The sequence below is a fragment of the Micromys minutus genome, assembly GCF_963924665.1.
Source record: "Micromys minutus genome assembly, chromosome: 11".
Classification (NCBI taxonomy): Eukaryota; Metazoa; Chordata; class Mammalia; order Rodentia; family Muridae; genus Micromys; species Micromys minutus.
This window is the reverse complement of record NC_137980.1, coordinates 34604259-34626544: the sequence shown is the minus strand read 5'-3', so window position 1 is coordinate 34626544 and position 22286 is coordinate 34604259.

Below are 22286 nucleotides of genomic sequence, written 5' to 3'. Positions count from 1 at the left end.
GTGTGTGCATGTGTATACACATCTGCATGTGCATGTGTGCACACACACACATGCATGCTCATGTCCATCTGTCTATAGAGCCCAAAGGATGATGGTGAATGTCTTCCTCAGTTGCTCTCCATTGTTTTGTTTTCCAAGATATGTTTTCTCTGTGTAGCGCTGGCTGTCCTAGAACTTGCTTTGTAGACCACCAGCCTTGGCCTCAGTCTCTCCCTTTCAAGTGCTAGGATTAAAGGTATGCACCACCATATCCTGCCTCCCACCTTGTTTTGTGAGACAGGATCTCTCACTGGTACCTGGGGCTAGACTGCCTGACCACTGAGCCCTGGGCATCCATCCTCCTTTTTGTGACTCCCCAGCATTGAAATTACATTCACCTGCTGCTGAGCCAGGGTTTTTCGTCTGGGTACTGGGGATTGAACTTAGGTCTTCATGCTTGGGTGACAAGCTTTTTATCCCTCGAGCTGTCCCCAGTCCCATGTTTTTATTTTGATATATCTTGCTAAAGGTTTGCCCACTTCTTGCTCATTTCCAGAGGTTCATCCTGTTTGAGGGTTTCCTTTTCTTCACCCTGTTCATGTTACTTCCATGTACTTCTTTGTGTTTAACTTCTTTTCTTACTGTGGTGAAATACACACAAGGTAGACATCACAGCGTGGGCTGTGTTTAAGTAGAGCTCACTGGCATCAAGTCTGTCTACACCATTGTATGGCTGTCCCTGGCTGTTTCCAGAATTTTCTCATCTTCTGTACCAGTTAGATAGTTTCTAGATAGAGAAACAGCATTTGCCATTGACTCCATGGGGCTGATAAAGTTTATGGCATCATACCCTTGTGACAGGCTGAGTTCATTCTGTCTGAGGTCTTCAAGACTCTCAGGTGGTAGCACCTGTCAAATTTCCCCACCTTTAGAAGGATGACTAATATTCTATTGAATACTGCTGTGAGAAGGTTATGGCCTACTCTAAGTCACTCAGTTTTGTATCTTGCCCTGAGAGATTCTATTTAAAAATTCCACCTTGGGATGACAGAATGACAGTACTTGGGGAGATGTACACACCCCAGCACCTGTCCAGCACTGCATATCCAGTAAAAACTGGCACATGACTTCTGGAAGCAGAATGGATGTCATCTCGTACATTTATTGGGGTGCATTGAGACTGTAGGAGCATATAAGCATCTCAAAATCCTACCAGGGAAACCAAGCCTCAGAATTAACAGGTACACCAGACTTGGGAGCTGACTCCCCAGCTCTCCCCACAAGGAGAGCACAGAACACTGTGACAACAGAGACCCCATCTCAGCATTCACCATGTGCATCGGGGGCCAGGAAAAGACCTGCTTTCTGCCCATCCTCTTGTGCACCTATCCAGGCCTCCGAGAATCCATCTGCTCTTTTTTTTTTTTTTTTTTTTTTTTTTAATCCAAACCCAGTCCTATTCTTTGCCTCTGCCTCATGGCTGGATATGTTAGCAACACAGACTCTCCCTATGTTTCTACTATCCTCCTTCTTTCTCGTCTTTTTTTTTAAGATTTATTTATTATATATAAGTACACTGTAGCTGTCCTCAGACACATCAGAAGAGGGTATCAGATCTTACTACAGATGGTTGTGAACCACCGGGTGGTTGCTGGGTCTCAAACTCAGGACCTCTGGAAGTGCAATCAGTGCTCCTAACCACTGAGCAACCTCTACAGCTCCTTCATTCTCTTCTTTAACTTCCTGTAGCCAATCTATTACTTGCTAGATGAATAGACAGACAGATGGTAGATGATGGGTAGATGGATGATTGATCAATAGGAAGGTAGATAGATGATTGGTAGATGATAGAGAGAGATGATAGAAAGATACAGACAGATAAGATAGATGATTAGATAGATTAGATAGATGATGGATAGATTAGATAGATAAACAGATGATTGATACATGATAGAAAGATAAACTGATGATAGAAAGATAGATGATAGAGTTGAATGACAATTTAGATAGATGATAGGTAGGTAGGTAGGTAGGTAGATAGATAGATGGATGGATGGATGGATGGATGGATGGATGGATGGATGGATGGATGGATAGATGGATGGATACATACATACATACATACATAGATACATACATGGATTCACTATGTGTCATGAGAGCAGAGGGCTAGTACAAGTCACTAAGAGTGAAAAAGAATCTGTGTTCATCTTGACTAGCTACCAAGGCAGGAGAGATCATCAGCACACCATCACCATTTAAAGCGGTCACTGTGAATTCATTGTTTTTCAGGAAGTTCTGAGATTGTAGAAAGACACAGACATGCTGGGCATGCCGGTCCCTTTTCTGTCATAACACACTCAGGACAGACACCTCTGTCATCTTCTTGCTTCATCCACTGCCAGCCCTGGGGCTGTGTTCATGTTTGGGTTATTAGGGTCATGCTGCCTTCCTTGGTGTGTTTCTGAATATGCTGGGCTGCTGAGGACTGGCATGTTTCCCATCAACCATGCACACAGCAATTCTCCAAATTACTATGAAGTGATGTCTCATTGTGGGACCTTGACTGATTTCAACACTCAAAGCTCCTTAGCCGTAGAAGCTGAGGATGGCGTGCTATGCCAGTGTGTTCTGCCATTCGGTGTTAATGAGAAGCAACTTTACTAAAGACTTGATTTCAAAACAAATGGTTCTAATTTAACAGAGCTATCAACTGTATTTTAAAGCAACGAAAAGAAAACTGCTGCTTAATTCAAGGCCACACCAGGCTTCCTCCTTTTGTGTGGCACTGTGGCTCCTTAGACCCAATGATTAAGTTTTTGTAAATTCATATGATTCTCTTAGAAACAGCAATTATGAGAAATGAAAACTAAAGGACTAATGTGGTGGGGAAATCCTGTAATCCAAGCAACTGGGAGGCGGACGCAGGCAGATCTCTGTCAGCTGCTGCCAGCCTGTTCTCATAGGAAGTTCCAGGCCAGCCAGGGCTGTATAGTAAGACGCTGTCTTCACATTAAAAGAGAAAATGTCAAAGGTCTAGTTGAGTATTGTAAAATAAAGGTCCCCTCAAAGCAGATGCATCTTAGAACAAGTTACAATGATTGATCTACTGGTTAGCAGATCGGTAATGGCAGAAAGGTTGGTATGTGGCAAGTCTTGAACCTAATTCCAATTTCTCTTGGGTTATCTTTAACTGTTCCTTACCCACCTAACATCCTTGTGACTGATGGCTGAAACATTTTGGAATGTGCTAACAGGTTACTAGCCTCCATGGACCAAGAGGCTAAGAGTGTCACCAGTGAGCATCTGAAGCTGTATCTGAGTTTCCCCGTCTTTGCTGTAACCTTCAGCCTGAGGTTTCTACCAGTGCATTTCAAAAGTGTCTTGATTTAGATAGAACTTTCTTTGCTCTGTTATTATGAAACTTCATGACACTGCTGTTGTGCTTGAACATGGGATTTGGGGCAACTTGAATCTCTGTTCCTGGCTGTAGTCGATCATTTCTAGCTCCAGAATAAACTACCTCTTAACCCCTTTGACATGGCAGCTGCGTCTCTGACATCATCAGGATGTCTTAAGGTGTTGTAATGTGCCCTTCCCCCCCCCAAACATAATCTGGTCATGTTATCACCATTTTAGACTTAGAGGTAACATTGGTCAATACCAAGACTACACAGTAGTAACTAGGTTTGTGGCCCTGCTAATACTCTATTGTAGGTAGAGTTGGGAGGAGTGTCCTGGGTTCCTCATATGTGATTCTGGTTGATACTAATTTGCCCTCAGCTGCCAATGATCCTGGGATGCTGCTGGAGAATACAGGAAGTAGAAGGTCAGCTGATGATGAGGGTCAGTGATGCTCTTCCATTGTCCATGATTACATGGGACTCTTGGTGATGTAGGTGTTTAAGGGCCACCTCGCCACTGTAAGTTACCCTTCACCCACACTCTCACAAATCAACCAAATAAGCTTACTTACCAAGGTGGACTTCTGTGGGGCCTGTTGCAAGCTGAGCTCCAGAGATGCAGCAATTGTATGATGTTGCCTGTTAGCTTACAGGTGATCCAACTGGTCTACCTCCAAGGACCTAGCAATTGCTAAGTCATTATCTGCCCCTGCCAGGTGTGCCAGGTGTGTGGCCTAATAAAAGGACCCCCCTTCTCCCAGTTCTCTCTCTGTCTCTCTCTGTGTGTCTCTCTCTCTCTTTCTCTCTCTCCCTCCCTCCCTTCCTCTCTCCCCCTTTCCTCTTCATTTTTCCACCTTTCTATCCTCTGAGCCCCCTTTCTTATCCTCTTGCTCCTCTCTCTGTGTCTCCATGGCTCTCTTGCCTGCCTCTACAGTTTCCCAGGTCCTCACTTCCCTCCCTTCCCCCAATAAACACCCTTTTTACTAAATCAGTTACCTGAAATAATTTCTCAGAGATGTACTTTGACATGGGTCTGCCATGACCCTCTCACTGCTGCCTGCTAGTCATCCATTCTCCTGTAACTAACCCCAGTGACCAGTAGTTGTCCAAAGCTGGACCTGGGTGAAGTCTTTACTCTGGCCTGTTGTGGGTGCCCTGTCCGGGGTAGGTAGACATTTACTCATACCTGTCCAGAGAAAGCTAATGCAATGACAAAACCAAAGCAAACAATTGCTAAGAGCTGCCTTCCAGCTACTCTGTGTCCTTATTGTCTGCTTGTTCCCTGGAATCCTGGGAGTGTGTCTTCAGGAGTTTCTTGAAATTGGTCCTCCATCTCTTGTTTTGTTGATTGTCTAAACTAATGAAAATGTTAATCATGCAGATTAACTTTAAATACCCCTGTATAGCTGCTACCGCTTGAATAATTGGGAAGAAGTGTTCTTCTAGGATTCAGAAACTATTATCTAATTCAGCAAGGGAGTTCCTCCCGTTGTCTGGCAAGGAAGCCAAGTTTTGACGTCTTTGTTATTTTACTCTCATTTTGCTGGCTGACACAAATGAAAATATCAACCCACATTTAGCTATAATTGTTTGTCAACGAGGGGAGCCCTTATTCTTTGCTGAATTGGATATCAATCAAACATTCCTTCATAGCTGGATAATGTGATTCTCTTGCTGGTGATAACGTTTTGAAAGCTGATAATAGATTTTGTAGGAAACAGTAAATGATACTGAAGTTAAAGTGTAGGAAACTCTGAGAGGGAACTGTAAGCCTGTCACTCACAGGCTGTTTGCTATGTAGATCATTTCCCGTGGAAAGGCAAACATATCGTCTCCCATATTGGGCACTGAGAACAGACCAGAAAAAGCCACCCTTGTCCAGCTGAGTGACTCAATAAGTTTATGTACACAGGAGCATGGTGACCTGAAGGAAGCCATATCACTACAAGCCCACCTCAGCATGGGTGACCACCTTTAGAGCTGCACCCCTGCAGCCTCTGTTCAACCAGTAAGCAGCTTCACCTGAGAGTCGGGTCTCTCTTTGAGTTCTTTGATGTTTTTATAACCGTGGGGAGGAGACTTTTGCAAATCTGACAACTTTCATAAACATTCTGAGCCTTGTAAATTGCCTTAAATCCCTGCCTCTTGTCTTCCAGGACCCTGAGGAATCAGCCACAGAACACCTTACATCAGTGGGGCAGATGACAATGGTGTTTGTTGATACCATCAGAGACCCTCAGCTATCTTCTTCACAGTTCTCTGGCAGGAATGTGGACAACACAACCTTGAAATTCAGAATGGCCCATGGGTTAGCCTGTTTCTCCAAACCCTTAAACATTTCAGGGAATTTCTCTTCCAAGCTAGACAGAGTGTATCTAATGATGTAAATTTGGAAAACAATGTGTTTGTAGTGGCTATTCCTGGTTGTCAACTTGACTATATCTGGAATGAACCACAATCCAGAATGGGAAGGCTCACCTGTGATCCTGATCTTAAGGCTAGGAGATACAAGTTTCAGAACAGGATCTTGGCATGGAGCTCTTGAGGCATCATGGCTATGAATTCCAGGAGACTAAGGCAAGGAGACCTCTGAGTTCAAGATCAAATGGGACTAAGCAAGTCCCAGATCCAGGCATAGTGGTACACACCTTTAATCTGGGACATACCTTCTGCTGGAAACCTACATAAGGACATTGGAAGAAGGAAGATTCTCTCTTTGTCTGCTTCCCTTGTGGAACTGAGCATCAACAGCTGGATCCTTGGACTTCCATTCACAGTTGCTACTGACCATTGTTGAGGAGTTGGACTACAGACTGTCATCAATAAATTTCCTTACTCTGTAGAGACTACCCATAAGTTCTGTGACTCTAGAGGACACTGACTAATACGGTGTGACAGCCCTTTACACAGCCTCCACACTGCTAGAACTAGTTGACAATCTGGGGGATGGGTGATCTACACCATACCTGAATGGGGTTTCCATCCCTCTACCCCCACTGTAGGGCAATGATTCATTTCATCCCTGTGCAGTGACCCTCCTGAAATTAATTAACCTTTCTGGGCCACAATGACCTCTAGCAAATGAGAGCAATAAACTTTTGTCTTGTGCATTGGAGTAGGAGGGCGAGGGTGTGGGGAGGTCCCTCAGGAGATGCACTCAGGGCCCTCCATGGGTTGCATTGAATTCCACTGTTGAGTGTCTGTTGATACCCAATTCAAGAGGGCTTCCTGGGCTCAGACTGGTCCTCAGAGGTTGTCTGAGCTAGACAGTGAAAAAAAACAAAACAAAACAAAACAATACTCCCCTAGGACCGGTGTCAGTGTCCAGAGAAAAGGCTACATGCTGGCCTCCAGGTTTGTCCCTTCAGCCCACTCTTTTCCAAGGCTGAGATTCTGCATTCTAGGTGACAAACTCCTGAACTCAGATCACCTTCCCATTAGCTATTAAAATGTATATGACAACACAAGTTTATGCTATCAGATGTAATCTGGAGGGCTTCCTGCTACAGGAAACATGCCAATCACCCACAGGCAGAGGTCCCTGGACTGAATTCATAATACAGTGCAGATGGGAGCCCTGGGGGAGGGGTCAGCATTTAATAAGCACCAAACTTCAGTTTGCCAAATGACCAAGTTGCAAAATGGGTTTGACCTCTAGCACTGACATGTTTTTTTGAAGATTTATGTGTTTATTTTTTATGTGTTAAGGCATGTTGCCTATACATATGTGTACCACATTACGTACCTTGTGCCCATGGGAAGCCAGAAAAGTGTGTCGGATAGCCTGGAACTGGAGTTATGGCTGGTTGTAAGCTGCCCTATGGATGTTAGCAAAGAATTGGGCTGTGTCCCACCTGTAATCCTAACTACAAATGGTTCTATACTGCTTGCTTCAGGAAACTGCAACTATGTCTTTATTTCTGAAGGCTGTTATGACAATTGACCACCTTGTAACCATATCTTTGTTTCAAGAGTTTCTGCTCATGTTCTCTTAAGTAACACCACCTATTTGCCTGCTAAGCCCCTCATTTGGAAAGCCCTACTCCTGAACTATAAAATCTCTTATCTTGCCCATGTTTGTTGTTGGACCCCTCCTTTAGGGAGAAGCAGCCTGGGTACATGAAAACAAAAACAAGAAACAAAAAAACAAACAAACACCTTTGCTTCAGTTAATCTTTTTTTCTTTAATGAATTCAACCATGATTTGGGTCCATGGTCTATTTTATTGCATTTGTAGGATGAATGGTAACAAGTTTTCGTGAGATCTAACACACTCTTCTGACCTGTGATCAAACCAGGCATTTCCATGGAGCACAGTCATGCACAGTCATGCATGTAGGCAAAATACTCATACATGTAAAATAAAACAAATTAGAAGGAAGGAAGGAAGGAAGGAAGGAAGGAAGGAAGGAAGGAAGAAGGAAGTTAATCTAGTGTGTATAGTGGAACATCAGTGTAAATGTATGTGTAATGTATGTCATTCTACTGGACTGACATGTCTGGCAGTGGTTAAGATGAAATTGTATAATTTACTAGAATGTTAAAATAAAAAAGAAAATGTAAAGATACATAATCTCATCTCAGGGCTGGGGAGGGAAGCTCAGTAGGAGCTCTTACAAGGTAGGTTCTAAATTCCATACAGTATACCAGAGAGGGAGTTGGGGGGACAAAGAGGAGTGGGTAGGGAGAGAGAGGGAGGGGAAAAGAGGGGAAAGGGAGGAGGAAGGAGGAAGGGGAGAAGGGGATGATGAAAGTGGAAGAGATATAAAAAGAGGAAGAAAAGATGGGGAAGGAAGCAAGAGAGGACGGGGAGAAACAAAGTGTCTGACAAATCCCTAGCAGGCAGACAGACAGGAGAAAGGGTTGTAGGTAGTTACTTGATGCCTAAATTTTTAAGATGACCGACTTCCGGGTTCTTACCACTTCCTAAGACAAAGACTTAGGGGGCTGCCTTTCCATCACAAAGAGCTCTGTGGCTAGCACCTTTCAAATCTCCCACTGGAAGCTCTGGTGGTGGGAGCCAATCATCTTCCTTGTCTTTGTTTGGCTCATCCAATCCTCTGCCATAGCCCAAAGCTGCTAATTCTGAGGAGAAATAGGATGCTGCGGGGGTGGGGGGTGGGGGGTGGGGGGTGGGGTTGTCGGTCGGGAACAATGAGCCCTCCTGACCCTCCTAACATTATCCCAGTAAACTCTGGGTCTTGCTCCCTCCCTCCCTCCCTCTCCCCCTCCCTCCCTCCCCCCTCTCCCTCTGTCTCTCTCAGTGTGTGTGTGTGTGTGTGTGTGTGTGTGTGTGTGTGTGTGTGTCCGTCTGTCCTTCTCTGTGTGTGTCTCTGTGTTGTTTCTCTTCCCTCCCTTCTTTCTGGCAGAGATCTGGCTTTTCCAGCCCTTTTAACCTCTCTAAATCCAAAGAGAAGAACCCATTCCTGTAACCCGTAGGAGACAACATCCTTCTGAAGGCATGAAGGAAGCCAGGTCCTGTGATCTCTGTGTGTGAATGACCCATGACTTTTTAAAGCAAGGTTAAATCTCCTGAGGTGACCTGCAGCTGAATGGGGCTGGCAGCCGGCTCTGGGCTCTGCTGGGACAGAGGAGAGTCACAGAGACTTGCTTTGGAGCGTCCAGTCTCTCAGGCCAGTTGGAGCCCACCTTGGGTTGAATTGTGCCCCCTGAGAAGTAACTGCTCTTTCTGTGAATGTGACCTTAATCGGAAGTAATGTCTTTGATGATGTAAGGAAAAAAAGGTCAGATTGTATTGAAGGGGGCCCTAAATCCAATAATGTGTGGTGTCTTTATGCAGATGGGGTTACATACACTCGGGGTGAGAGTGCACAGCTGAGAGTGGGGGATTGCCAAGGTTGCTGGAAGTGTACACAAGAAAGCATCTTGATTTTTCAACACTCTGTTGCACAAGTGAGAGGAGATAAACTCCTGAGCTGGGGACCCGTAGGAAGCTACCAGAGGTTAAAGGTCAAAGTCAGTCCAGCCATTGGTGTCTTGACCAAATGACCCCTAGCCTTTCTCCTGCAATTTCAATGCAAAAGTCACCACTTGGCATTCTCTGCACAACGGTCCCAGTTTACCTGGCTTTCAGTATGTTTCAAGGGATCTGACTCTCTCTCTGGCCTCTGCAGGTACTCACATAGTGCACCGATCTACATGTAAGCAAAACTCTAGGTTAAGTAAAATCAATCAGGTTTTAGAAGTGTTCTGCAGCCAACCATGAGAATCACTCTCCCTACTTGGAAGTGTGCAAAGCAGAGGCGCTCACACACCACCTCCACTTCTTTTCAGACATCACCAATCAATGGCAGATGCCCAGTCTATGTGACTCGTGGTCTTTGTGGATGCCAAGCACCTCTGGGTGGCATGGTGCTGTATCCGTTCCTCAACACTATCTGGCCTGTTCCACAGGACTCTAATGAGCCCAAACCAAGGCAAACAAGCCAATCTGGTGGGCGGTGTCAGCAGGCTCATCCATTCTGAGGACCTAGAGGGACACTCAGATGCACATAAACCAGGATCTCCAGGCTATAGCTATTCCTACCTCACACACTGGGCCTCCTAGCATCCTAGCCTGAGACTTTTTTCTCTCTAAAGAGGACAAACGTAGACATGTCAGAAAGGGTCCTGAGGAATTTTCCTGTGACCAATCTAGCTGGAACTAAAGCAATCCTTATTCAACCATTTGGCTACTGAAAAAATACACTAAGCATGCACACTTTAACATACACATTTTAACCAACATTCTCACACAATTCAAGGGAAATAAAAGAGATTTTATTTAAACCCCATGCCTCTCGGTAACTAACTGAGAGTATACTACAGTTGCTTCAGGTGAGCCCCTGCCCCCACCCTGCTCTCCCAGGGACCTCAAGTGGACCATGTGGACAGCAGAAACTACCAATCCAGAGCTCTAACTCAGAAAATCAGGCAGGCTGTGGCGGCAGAAGCTCTACTGTGCTGTCTGGTGGAAGGGGCTACAGAAATGTGCCCTGAGAGGTGGCTTCTGGGAAGGAAAAGTTTATTACTTCATTAAAGGATAACTCCTCCCAGTTCCTTTTGGGCAGAAAGGAGGATACACCATCCTGCCATCTTTTTGTATGGAGATTTAAATTCCCTGGAAACAACCAAACTGATGTTTACATTTATAGTGTCACCAGGGAAACCACAGGTGGTGGTCCAAGGTTCAAATATCCCTAAGCTTCCTTAGCACACTGGAGGTTTCAGACCCAGCAGACCCTCAAGTATCTGAGAGATATGAATGAATGCAAGTTGGAATTTCCTCAGGACATTTTGATGGACAACCAGGTTTCAGAAGCACCAAGCCTTCAACCACTTGCTTAGTTTGTTGTGAAGATTAAAGATTAATTTGAAATGTGAACTTTGACCTTTACTTAAATTAGTGGAATACCACCTGGAATACCTTCTTTTGACTACTGTGAGATTCACCCTAAGCGTTCAGAGGTTGGCAAGGCATTTTTGTAGAAGACCAGAAAGCAGATGTTTGGAAGCTACCTGTCACCACTGTTGTGGGCGTCTAAAAATCTTTCAACACACACACATCATCACATCTGATCCAAGCCTAGATGAAACCAGGTGTCCGGTTGGTGAAGACTCTGTCCTCCAACAAAATAGTCACCATGGCCATTAGGTCATCTGCCTGCCAGCCTATGTCACTCTCAGGTTTGCTGAGTGTTGAATATTGTTTTATATAGCTCCCTCATAGGAGGGAGAGGGGAGGTTATTAGACCCCCCCTCTCCTGAGATTCCAGTTGCCCCTCTCTGGTCATCAGTATCCTGTGTTGTCCTAATTGCAGGCAGCCTTGGAGTCTGGAAGGGACTTGGAGAAGTTAACGGGAAGGGGATCCATCTTCACGGCTATGGGAAGCCATCTTCCACGATGAATAGTTACTTTTCATTGTGGCAGCTTTGAGGCCAACCCACGCTCCTGTCAGTCACCCCACTGTAAGTTAAGAATGCTCACAGGTCACCCTAGGTGACTTTTGGTGGCTTCATACTTTGATTTGTTGTTGGGATCACATGAGGAGGAACTAGACATTGTTTACATCTCCCCAGGGAAGAGAATCTTTAAACACAGGTCATCGATTGGCCCCTCCCTCAAAGTGACTTTATTATTCATGGCATATTACCACTATGACAATGTACAAACTTGTCTCCGTTCCTGCTGAAGGGCATGAAGTGTTTTGTACATTTGGTGATCCAGACAACTGTACGGGGAGCAGTAGTGAACACGTCTGGCTTAAGTGTGTTTGGGGTACACTTCTAGGGCTGTTACTGCTGGCTGGCAGAGTTATGGGAGTCCTTGACTTGAACAGAGTTCTAGAGTGTTTGTAGCCATTCACACAAGATGAGAAGTTGGTATCTGCCCCACCATCTGATGAATGTGTTAACTTATCCTGGTTTCATTCACCCCCCACCCCCGCCCTAGGAATAACATCAAGGTCATGTGTATTTACACCTGTGTGTTGGTTACTTGATATATTCCCTTTAAAAACATGTTTATTATATGCCCATGGATACTTTATCGGCATATATATTTGTGGCCAAGGAGGCCAGAAGAGAGTATTGGATTCCCTGGGATAGGAATTATAGGTTGTAAGCTGCATGTGGGTGCTGGGAACTGAACCCAGGTCCTCAGAAAGATCTGCCAGTATTCTTAACCATTGAGCCATCTTGCAGTCCCAAAAACTTATTCTTTAACAAATCCTGTCCATGGTGTGGGGTCATCCTTTCTGAATAAGTTTGTGCAGCGCTCGGTGGCTCACCATGCATATAACCTGGAAAGAAGGGGTGAGTGAGAGTTAGGGAACAGGTCTCCCAAGTAAAGAGCCATGAACACAGGTGGCCCCAGGTTACCCTTCTCTTCCCTCTAATCTGGTTCCCTGAATGCAGGTGGGCGGCAGCACGGGGCTCCGTGTGTTCCAAGGCAGAAGCAATCAATCCCTGGCTCACTTGAATGCCACAGGCTCCGGTCCTATCAAGCCTGGCACGTCTTCAAATCTTGAAACTGTGAAAAGCAGAAAACATTATTATTTTATACTCAGGATAATCTAGAGAGAACGACATGAAATTTCCATTAATTTCAAAGCTTGTGGGGAGAACTGCAAGGGACCCCGAGTGCTTTACTCCTATCATGGCGAAGCCCGGCAGGGGACCGGCTGACTCTACTTGTTCTCACAGGAGGATCTTGATGAGCAGACTGGGGAAGCTTCGCCTTGGTGTTACTGGAACAAGGGTTATCTTCCTGGTTCTGCATCTTCCTTCTCCATCTTTGTACTGTCTGGGTTTGTGTGTCAATGTGACACAAGCTAGAGTCATCAGAGAGGAAGGAACCTTAGGTAAGGGAATCTCTCCATGAGATCCAGCTATAAAGATATTTTCTCAGTCAGTGACTGATGAGGGAGGACCCAGTTCATGGTGGGTGGAGCCATCCCTGGGATGGTAATCTTGGATTTTATAAGAAAGCAGGCCGAGCAAGCCATGGGAAGCAAGCAAGTAAGCAGCACTCCTCCGTGGCCTCTGCCTCAGCTCCTGACTCCAGTTTCCTGCCCTGTTTGAATGCCTGTCCTGACTTCCTTCAGTGATAAACAGCAATGTGGAAGTGTAAGCTGAATAACCACTCTCCTCCCTAGCTTACTTTTTGGTTGTGGTGTTTCCTTGCAGCCATAGAAACCCCGACTAAGATACACTTCCTTCCTCTTCATCCTTTCTCTTTGTCCTCTTCTTCCTATCTCCTTTATCTATCTACTAACTTCTGTTCCTCCTGTTCTCAAATCACCTGGATGCTGCCCCCATTGGCCCCCTTGCTCTCTCTCTCTCTCTCTCTCTCTCTCTCTCTCTCTCTCTCTCTCTCTCTCTCTCTCTCTCTCTCCTTTCTGGCTTTCTCCGTTCCAAGAATACTTGCCTTCCTATATCAATGGAGGCCGCTGCCTACTGGCTCCTCAGCCACTGGCCAGCTTCAGGTGGGTGGATCTACAAACATACTGATAGTTCCACACCCACTGTCCCCACTCAAGGGGACAGGGGGAGACTGACGCTGGAATAAGATTTCCACATATTTATGACAGGTATCCCCTTAGAGGTATAGGGCCAGAGACCCAGGTCGGGAAAGGAGCTACTGAGATGGTGCTGTGATTTCAGTGTGGAAAGTCCCTCACTCATAGGCTTGTATGTTTGAATACATAGCCCCTGACTTGATGGTAATTTTTTTTTTCGAAACTTGTGGGGTCTTTAGGAGGTTGGGGCTAGCTAGAGGAAGTGAGTCACTAGGAGGTTGGCCTTGAGGTTTATAGCTCAGCTCCTCTGCCTGTCCCTTCTGTTTCCTGCTCCACAAAGATGTAATCAAGCAGCTGCTTACTCCTGCTGCCACAGCCATGAGCAACTGTAGCAGCTGTCTTCCCCATGAGGATGGATGAACCCTTCTTCTGGTAGATGTTTCTTACCGGGTGGTTTGGCCACTACAATAGGAGAAGTCACTAATTCAGACCCCAACGCCTACTCCAGATGATCAGTGCCCCCCTTCCCTGAATAAAGCACAAAGCAAGCTTTTTGCTGGGTCACTGTCTTGAGCACCATAGGAGACTCACAGGGACAAATGGCCTCTTTTTGGAAGATGCTGGCACACACTTGGGCGTCCCTTAAGGCAGACTGGGGCTTTCTGGGCTGGAGGAAAAACAGGTAGGAAGGCCTCTCCATGTCCCGTGGTGTCCGCTCATCCTCTTTCTGTGCGCCTGTGTTCATCCTCTCTCTTCAAACAAGGACCACAGTCATGTTGAACTAGGACTGTCCCCTTCCCTGGTGTGACCTCATCTTCACTGCTTACATTGACCCCTGGCTCTATTTCCAAATAAGGCAACGTTTTGAGGTCTGAGGGCTGTGGGACCTCCACGGGTAAGCTGAGGAAGGGGAAGCATAATCCAAATTGTTAAGGAAGAGTCCCGCCCACCCCCCACTACAAGTTCTTAATAAAAGCTATGGAGACAGAAGAAAAGGATAAGAGTCAAGAGATGTCAACTTCTGTCTATTTCAGAAGTCAAATCCCGCCATTTTTCCTGCCTTCCTGTGTTCAGTGGGATAGCTCACTTGAGAGCTTCCAGACATACCAGTGTCTTCAGGTCGGGGCTGTGGGTAATATTTCAATTAGGACATGTGTCAGGGATCCATGAACGTCTATGCTAGGGAGTATGGCTGGGTTTACTGTTTTTTGTGGGGAGTTAACACCAACCAGAGGGAGCCAAGCCCTCTCAGTGAGAGGGTCCACTTAGAAGTTCCCTCAGAATTGGAACACTCCTTCTTGGAGGGAGGCTCATGAGATTCCAGAAATAAAATCTTCAAGTCAGGAGAGCTGAGCTGTGTAGGACAAACAAGACCCACCCCAAGGTTATGGAAGCAGCAGATAATTGCCTGCGGACAGAACTTTGCTGGGGGCTTCCTGGAGGCGACCCGGATCTTGGCTGTCACTTTTGTGAGTTCTCATTTATGCTTGAGTGGGCTTATGGAAGACACAGGTTGTAATAAAGTCGATACACACTGTGAATATGTAGCTCGGTTTTTCCTTGCCATCCTAAAGCACCTTTTGATTGGTTAAAATCAAAAGCCCATATCCTATAGCAAAAGGAAGGACAGTAAGGTGGGCGGGACATCCAGCAGAGAAAGGAACTCTGGGAAAGAAGGGCCAAGATTCACCACAGAGATCTGGAGAAAATCGAACATATGGGAGCAGCTGTGTCAGACCTTATATTAGCATAAAAGAGATAACTGAGTTACTAGCTAGTTGGGAACAAGCCTAGCTTAAGGACAAAAGCTATTAAATAAATATTAGTTTACATGTCATAATTTGGGAACTGGGACAGGCATAGAAAGCTCATATTTGTGCTGCAGGTCTTTGAGTTGTCCATGATCTTGTAAGTCACCTAAGGAAACTCGCTTTTTGCTAAGATTGATTTCAGTGGTTTCCTTACTTTGGTTTTTTATTAGATCCCTATCTGGACTGAGTAGATATATCCCCATTTTTCCCCAGGAGAAGTCTCATAGGAAACTCTGTGAATCTGGTTGTTCCTAGGGCTTGGGGGATGGAGAAACAGTGGGTTTAGGGTAAGCATGCCGGATGGGCATCAGTATGACCTAAAGCTCTACCCTTTAATAAATTTAATACAAAAAAATGTAATAACCTGGGGCCAGAATGATTCTGGGTCAATGGTGTGGGTATTGTTATGCACGGTGTAATACTTGTAAATTAATTGAATTTTTCTGGCTACACTATCCTCAATTGAATTCTTTACAGGACAGAGTGGGAGAGAGTGTGAAGTGCCCACATAGTTTTTGGTGTACAATGGCACAGTGGGAGGTTTAGTGACTCAGAAGGCAAAGGTTGTGTACTTATCCATCTCTGTCTAGATGGTCTAGTGGACTCACGATGGTCCTTGAGTAGAAAAGGAGGGCAGGGCTGTGGGTGGATCAGGTGGAAACATACAATAGAGTTCGGCCGGAACAGAGAATTCTACTTCCCAGGCATATCTCATCAGCAGGATTAGGGGGTAGAGAAATGAAAATGGGACTTTCCCCGTGAGTTTCGCAAGAGAGTACAAACAACTCAAACATTCAAGAAACACACAGATCTTTTGATAATAAGAACATTGAGACTAGGTCTTTTTTTTTTCTAACGTTTAAAATTTTTATTTAATTTTGTTTTATGGATGTGTGTGCTTCCTGGAATGAGAGTGCCGGGCCCCATGGAACAGGAGTTACAGACAGTCATGACAAGCTGCCATATGGGTGCTGGGAATTGAACCCAGGCCCTCTGGAAGAGCAGCCAGTGCTCACACTTAACTGCTAAGCTATCTCTGCAGCCTAGAGAATAAACCTCTTATTGGTGGTGACAGATGAGGGACCTGGAAAACATGGCATACCCCATATGAAATCCACCAGGAAGACATGCAGCCCCTCTTTGTGACTGTCAGTTGTCTTGAGTTAAGGGATCACTAGTAGGAACGGTTTAAGAAGCCAACAGTAGCTGTTCTAGGCTCCCCAAAGGGATCAGAGAGTGACCAAGACAGAAATGGTAAAGGCCTCACCTGTGACCACTTCAGAAGCATCAACATGGAGTCAAGTACAAGGAGAATGTGGTGTTCTGCATGCAAAAGAAAGTACAGTCAGACATGCAAAAGAAAGTACAGTCAGGGCTCTCTGCTCCTCCCTGTTCTACAGACAGCTGCATCTTCTCGTACAGTGCCAGCCCCATCCCTTAGACAAGATGGTGAAGGTCAGTGTGAACGGATTTGGCCATATTGGGTGCCTGGTTACCAGGGCTGCCTTCTGCTCAGGATCTGGCAAAGTGGAGATTGTCGCCATCAACGACCCCCTCATTGACCTCAACTACATGGTCTACATGTTCCAGTATGACTCTACCCATGGCAAATTCAATGGCACAGTCAAGGCTGAGAATGGGAAGTTTGTCATCAATGGGAAACCCACCATCATCTTCCAGGAGCGAGATCCCGCTAACATCAAATGGGGTGATGGGGTGAAACTTACTGGCATGGCCTTCCATTTCCTACCCGCAATGTATCTGTTGTGGATCTGGCATGCTGCCTGGAGAAGCCTGACAAGTATGCTGACATCAAGAAGGTGGTGAAGCAGGCAGCTGAGGGCCCACTAAAGGGCATCCTGAGCTACACTGAGGACCAGGTTGTCTCCTGCCACTTCAACATCAACTCCCACTCTTCCACCTTTGATGCTGGTGCTGGCATTGCTCTCAATGACAACTTTGTGAAGCTCATTTCATGGTATGACAATGAATACAGCTACAGCAACAGGGTGGTGGACCTCATGGCCTACATGGCCTCTAAGGAGTAAGAAACCCTGGACCAACCACCCCCCCAGCAAGGTCACTGAGAGCAAGAGAGAGGCCCTCAGTTGCTGAGGAGTCCCATCCTGACTTGGCCCCCAACACTGAGCATCTCCCTCATGATTTCCATCCCAGACTCACATAATAATAGGGACCTAGGGAGCCCTCCCTACTCTCTTGAATACCATCAATAAAGTTCCGCTGCACCCCCCCAAAAAGTACAGTCAGACAAGCAAAAGAAAGTACAGTCAGACAAGCAAAAGAAAGTAGTCAGACAATCAAGGAAGAATAGAGGGTGCTCCAGAAGACCAGTGGCAGCTGGAGACTATGGAAGGCTATTCACAGGTTCTGTCTCCAATGCTTCTGCTGTGAGATACAAGGTACTGTCAAGGGAGTCTCTGCATGCTTGTGGGACAGGTCGCTTGGTCTGTACAGTGGTCAGAAAAGTCAAGGGTCATCAGCCTCAAGATGTCCTCGGGCCAGCACACAGGCAGCATGGCAGAAACATGCCTGCACTCATACATGAATCCAGACGTGCACATACACACACATATACACACTTACACAGAGATGAAGCTTGAACACACACATTTGCATGCACACACGTGAACAGAGAAATGAGTTTTCCTTCACAGACCTTGTGGTATCCTCCTTACTGAAAACACAGGAAAACGCTTAAAGCTTTTTCATTAAAAAAAAATAAAGGCTTCTTAAGTGTTATGGGTCATGCATAGTCCTTAAGGTGAGAGCGCTTTGTTTTTATTTTACGATAGGATTTTTTAAATGTAAACATTGTTTGTATGTTTTAATTCATTGCTGCCATTTTTCATGTTGATTGCCACATGTCAGTCAGCCCATTCACACAGGAAGTCCCTCCCTCCAGCAGATGTCCATTTAAGCCGGCCCAGTTTCCTCATTCCTCGTTTAGATCCCTTAGCAGCTTACTGAGTCTCACTGATCTCCCTCCCTCTTTGTATGATTCTCTCTGTGTGTCCGTCTGTCCGTCCATCCGTCCGTCTGTCTGTCTCCAGCCTCTGACTCCCAGTATCACGGATGTTGTCCATCAGTGTCTGCCAAGCTCTCTTGGAATAAAAGTAACACACTAAGGACAAAAATCTTACTAAAATCAAGCCTTAAAGGTTTTTGTTGTTTTTAGACTTTTCAAAACGAATTATTTGTTTGTTTATTTTATGTACACTGTAGCTCTCATCAGACACACCAGAAGAGAGCATTGGATCCCATCACAGATGGTTGCGAGCCACCATGTGGTTGCTGGGGATTGAACTCAGGGCCTCTGGAAGAGCCATCTCTCCAGTCCTGGATTCTTTTATTTTTCATCTATTTTACTTGTTTAAGGATTTGTTTGTTTTTATGTGCTTTGTTTGCATGGGTGCTCATGATGAGTGTTCATCATGGACATACCTGGTGCCCGTGAAAATTCTTAACCGCTGAGCTACATCTCTGGCCTCCTGATTTTTAATTTTTAATTATACGTGTGTGCACACTCATGCACATGAATACAGGCACCCGTAGACCCCAGACAAAGGGCACCAGATTCTCTTATAGCTGGAGTTACGAAGGGTCATGAGTTGCCTTCCTGGGTGCTGGGATCTGAGGCTGGTTCTCTGCAAGAACCGGCAGAGTCTTTTAGCTATTCAGCCACTGTGACATGCACTGAGGCTTGCTTATGTTGATCTGCATGTAATTATGAGGGGTTGCTTTTTTTCAAAAATTACATATAATTATATAATTTAAATACTTGATTATATAATTTATTACTACTTATCAATTGCTAATTTTATACAATTACAAATAATTTCACATAATTATATAAAATATTTGCATGGTTCAAAGTCATATCCAGGAACTGGATGTACTGTGGGAACACTAGCTTCTATCCCTGTCCCTTGAGATCCAGTCTCTTTCTCTTTCTGACCAGGTGGTGTAAAGATTGGGAGTCCAGATCAATGTCTGGCAGAGGTGCCTGGGGTGACCCTGGCTCCTGCTTTGTAGGCTGTGTCTTCTCTGGTAGAAAACACATGACCTCATCATATCCCAAAGTCCTTCCCAAACTCCACCCCTTTGAGGATAGAATTTCAATATACAAACCTGGCAGACATAGACATTGAGGCCATAACAACAAATAAACACACACACACACACACACTAAAAATCCCAAACAACAACAAAAGCCACCCTACAAGGGATTAACCTTATGACCCCTATTCATCTTCTTGTGATTTTTAGCCCATTAATCTTTAGAATAAATTCTTAGAAGTAGGATCGCTGGGTTAAAGAATAAATGCATGGAACATGTTCTTCATCTTTAAGGATGTTCAATTCATAGTATATCTTCCTACCCCCACTAAACCGTATCCTAGCTGTGTGCAATGGTACCTACCTCACAGGCTCACCTCAGAGAATGGCATCTCCCCTCGGCTGTTTTGCCAGCCATGCTGGTGGCTCATCGGTGACCTATCCTAGCAGTTTCTGCTCTGAGCAAGGCCAGGCTTGTTGGCATTTTTATGTTCCTCTGGTGCTCGATTTTCCCTATGCCCGGGAACCCATGGACTTCTTGAATATGCAACGAAGTGCCAGTCAAGGGTGAGGACACTCCTCTCTGGGACTGCTTGATTGCATCTTTGGGCTATAAGTTAAATGCTCCCTTCATGTTTTGGTGGTGTTTCTCTCCCTTGCTTGGCTGTTCTGTTTTGTGCTACAGTGAATGAAACAGAGGACCTTTTGCATAGTAGGCAAGTGCTATACTTCATAGCCATGTCTCCACATCTTTTTAAAGATTTATTTATTTTATATATGTGAATACAGTGTCTTTAGATACACCAGAAGAGGGCATCAGATCCCATTACAGATGGTTGTGAGCCACCATGTGGTTGCTGGGAATTGAACTCAGGACCTCTGGAAGAGCAGCCATTTTTTCAGCCTCCCTCCCCTCCCTTCCCTTCCCTTCCTTTTCCTCCCCTCCCCTCCCCTCCTCTCCCTTCCCCTCCCCTCCCTCTCCTCTTCTTATTATTCTGAGTCAATCTCCTGAGTAGCCAAGATTACAGGCCTGTGTCTAGAGATACTGAAGCAGATATCCAGCTCATTGGATGCTACTTTCTGTACTGGGACAAGAAGCTTCTCCAGGCAGACCAGGCTGTTCTGTGTTCCCCACACTATGCTGATTCCAGAGACTGACCTCCACAATCACTCCACAGTGTTGGCTTCAGTGAACCAACACAATACTCTGCATTCATATATCACCTCAGGTACTTAGCCATCCATGGACATGCTTGCCTAAACCTAATATTTTATTAGGGCTCAAAGGGGCTGATTTAAGCGAATCTGTCTTTTTAGCTGTTCTTTCTCTGAAGTTGTTCTCGATGGCTTTAATCTGAATTTTACCTCATGAGAGGAAGCCCAGATAAAGATTTTGCATTTGATTATCTATTTATACTATTTTTGGGCTGCATGTTTGCCACGGCACACATGTGGAGGTCGGAGGATGATTTATAGGAGCCAGTTCTCTCCTCTCACCATATGGGGCCTGGGAATCCAACCAGATCATCAGGCATCACTGAGCCCCCACTGGCCTCCACTTCCATGCTGTTTTCTCTTATCCATCACCCTTTAGAACCATAGAATCACAGGATTTAAGGAGGGCACTAGGTGTTCTGTGGTCTTTGAAACCTCATTTAGTAGAAAGTGGCATCAGGTTCCTGCTGATGCTTTCAACTCAAGTGTAAGACAATAGGGTAATTATCTAATGAACAAAAATAAAGGCAATGACCAGAGAGACGGCTCAGTGGTTCAGTACTCTGGCTGCTCTTCCAGAGGGCCAGGGTTCAATTCCCATCACCCACCTGGCACCTCACAACTATCTGTATAACTCCAGTTCAGAATTTTCGCTGGCTCAGCCTATAAAAAAGTTTACCTGTAGGGCCACTGAAAAGGTTCAGTGGATAACAGTGCTTGCCACCAAGGCCAATGATCTGAGATTGACCCCTAGAACCCAGGGGATAGAAGAAGTCAAGTTGTCTTCTGACCACAAACTGCACAGATACACACACCCACAGACACACGGACACACAGACACACACACAGACACACAGACACACACAGACACACAGACACACACAGACACACACAGACACACACACAGACACACACAGACACACAGACACACACAGACACACACAGACACACAGACACACACAGACACACACAGACACACACAGACACATACAGACACACACAGACACACAGACACACACAGACACACACACAGACACACACAGACACACAGACACACACAGACACACAGACACACACAGACACACAGACACACACAGACACACACAGACACACACACAGACACACACAGACACACACAGACACACACAGACACACACACACAGACACACACAGACACACACACAGACACACACAGACACACACACAGACACACACAGACACACACAGACACACACAGACACACACAGACACCACCCCCCCCCACACACACTGTGCTTTTCAGTTCCTTGGGATGCTCCTTGTTAGGACGTCCAATCACAGTTGTGCTGACACATTAGTTAATCCAGCAGCTTTCTTCTTGAGGCGATGCCGCTCTTCACGGACTCTTGCAATTCTTTCCTTTTGCTTTTCAACTTTCAGAAATCTTTCCCCCTTTAATATTATGTTTTAAAAACTACTTTAACTGGTCTGTGTATACGTCTACTTGTGACTCTGAGTGCACATGTACCAGGCAGTTGGAAGACAATGTCGTCTTGTTAAACACGAGAGCTCTTACTTCATCCCTAGGTACTCCAGGCCTGCCAACCTTTGGGGTTTCTTTTGTCTCCACTTCCCGTCCCTGGAACTGAAGTTACAGGTGACTGGATGCTGCCCACCGTGAGTGCTAGGAAACCACACTTTTGTCCTCCGCAAGAGCAGTGAGCAATCTTAGTTATGAAGCCATCTTTCCAGTCCCTGTTTTTCTTTGTGATTACATAATTACATGCACCTGCATCCAAGAG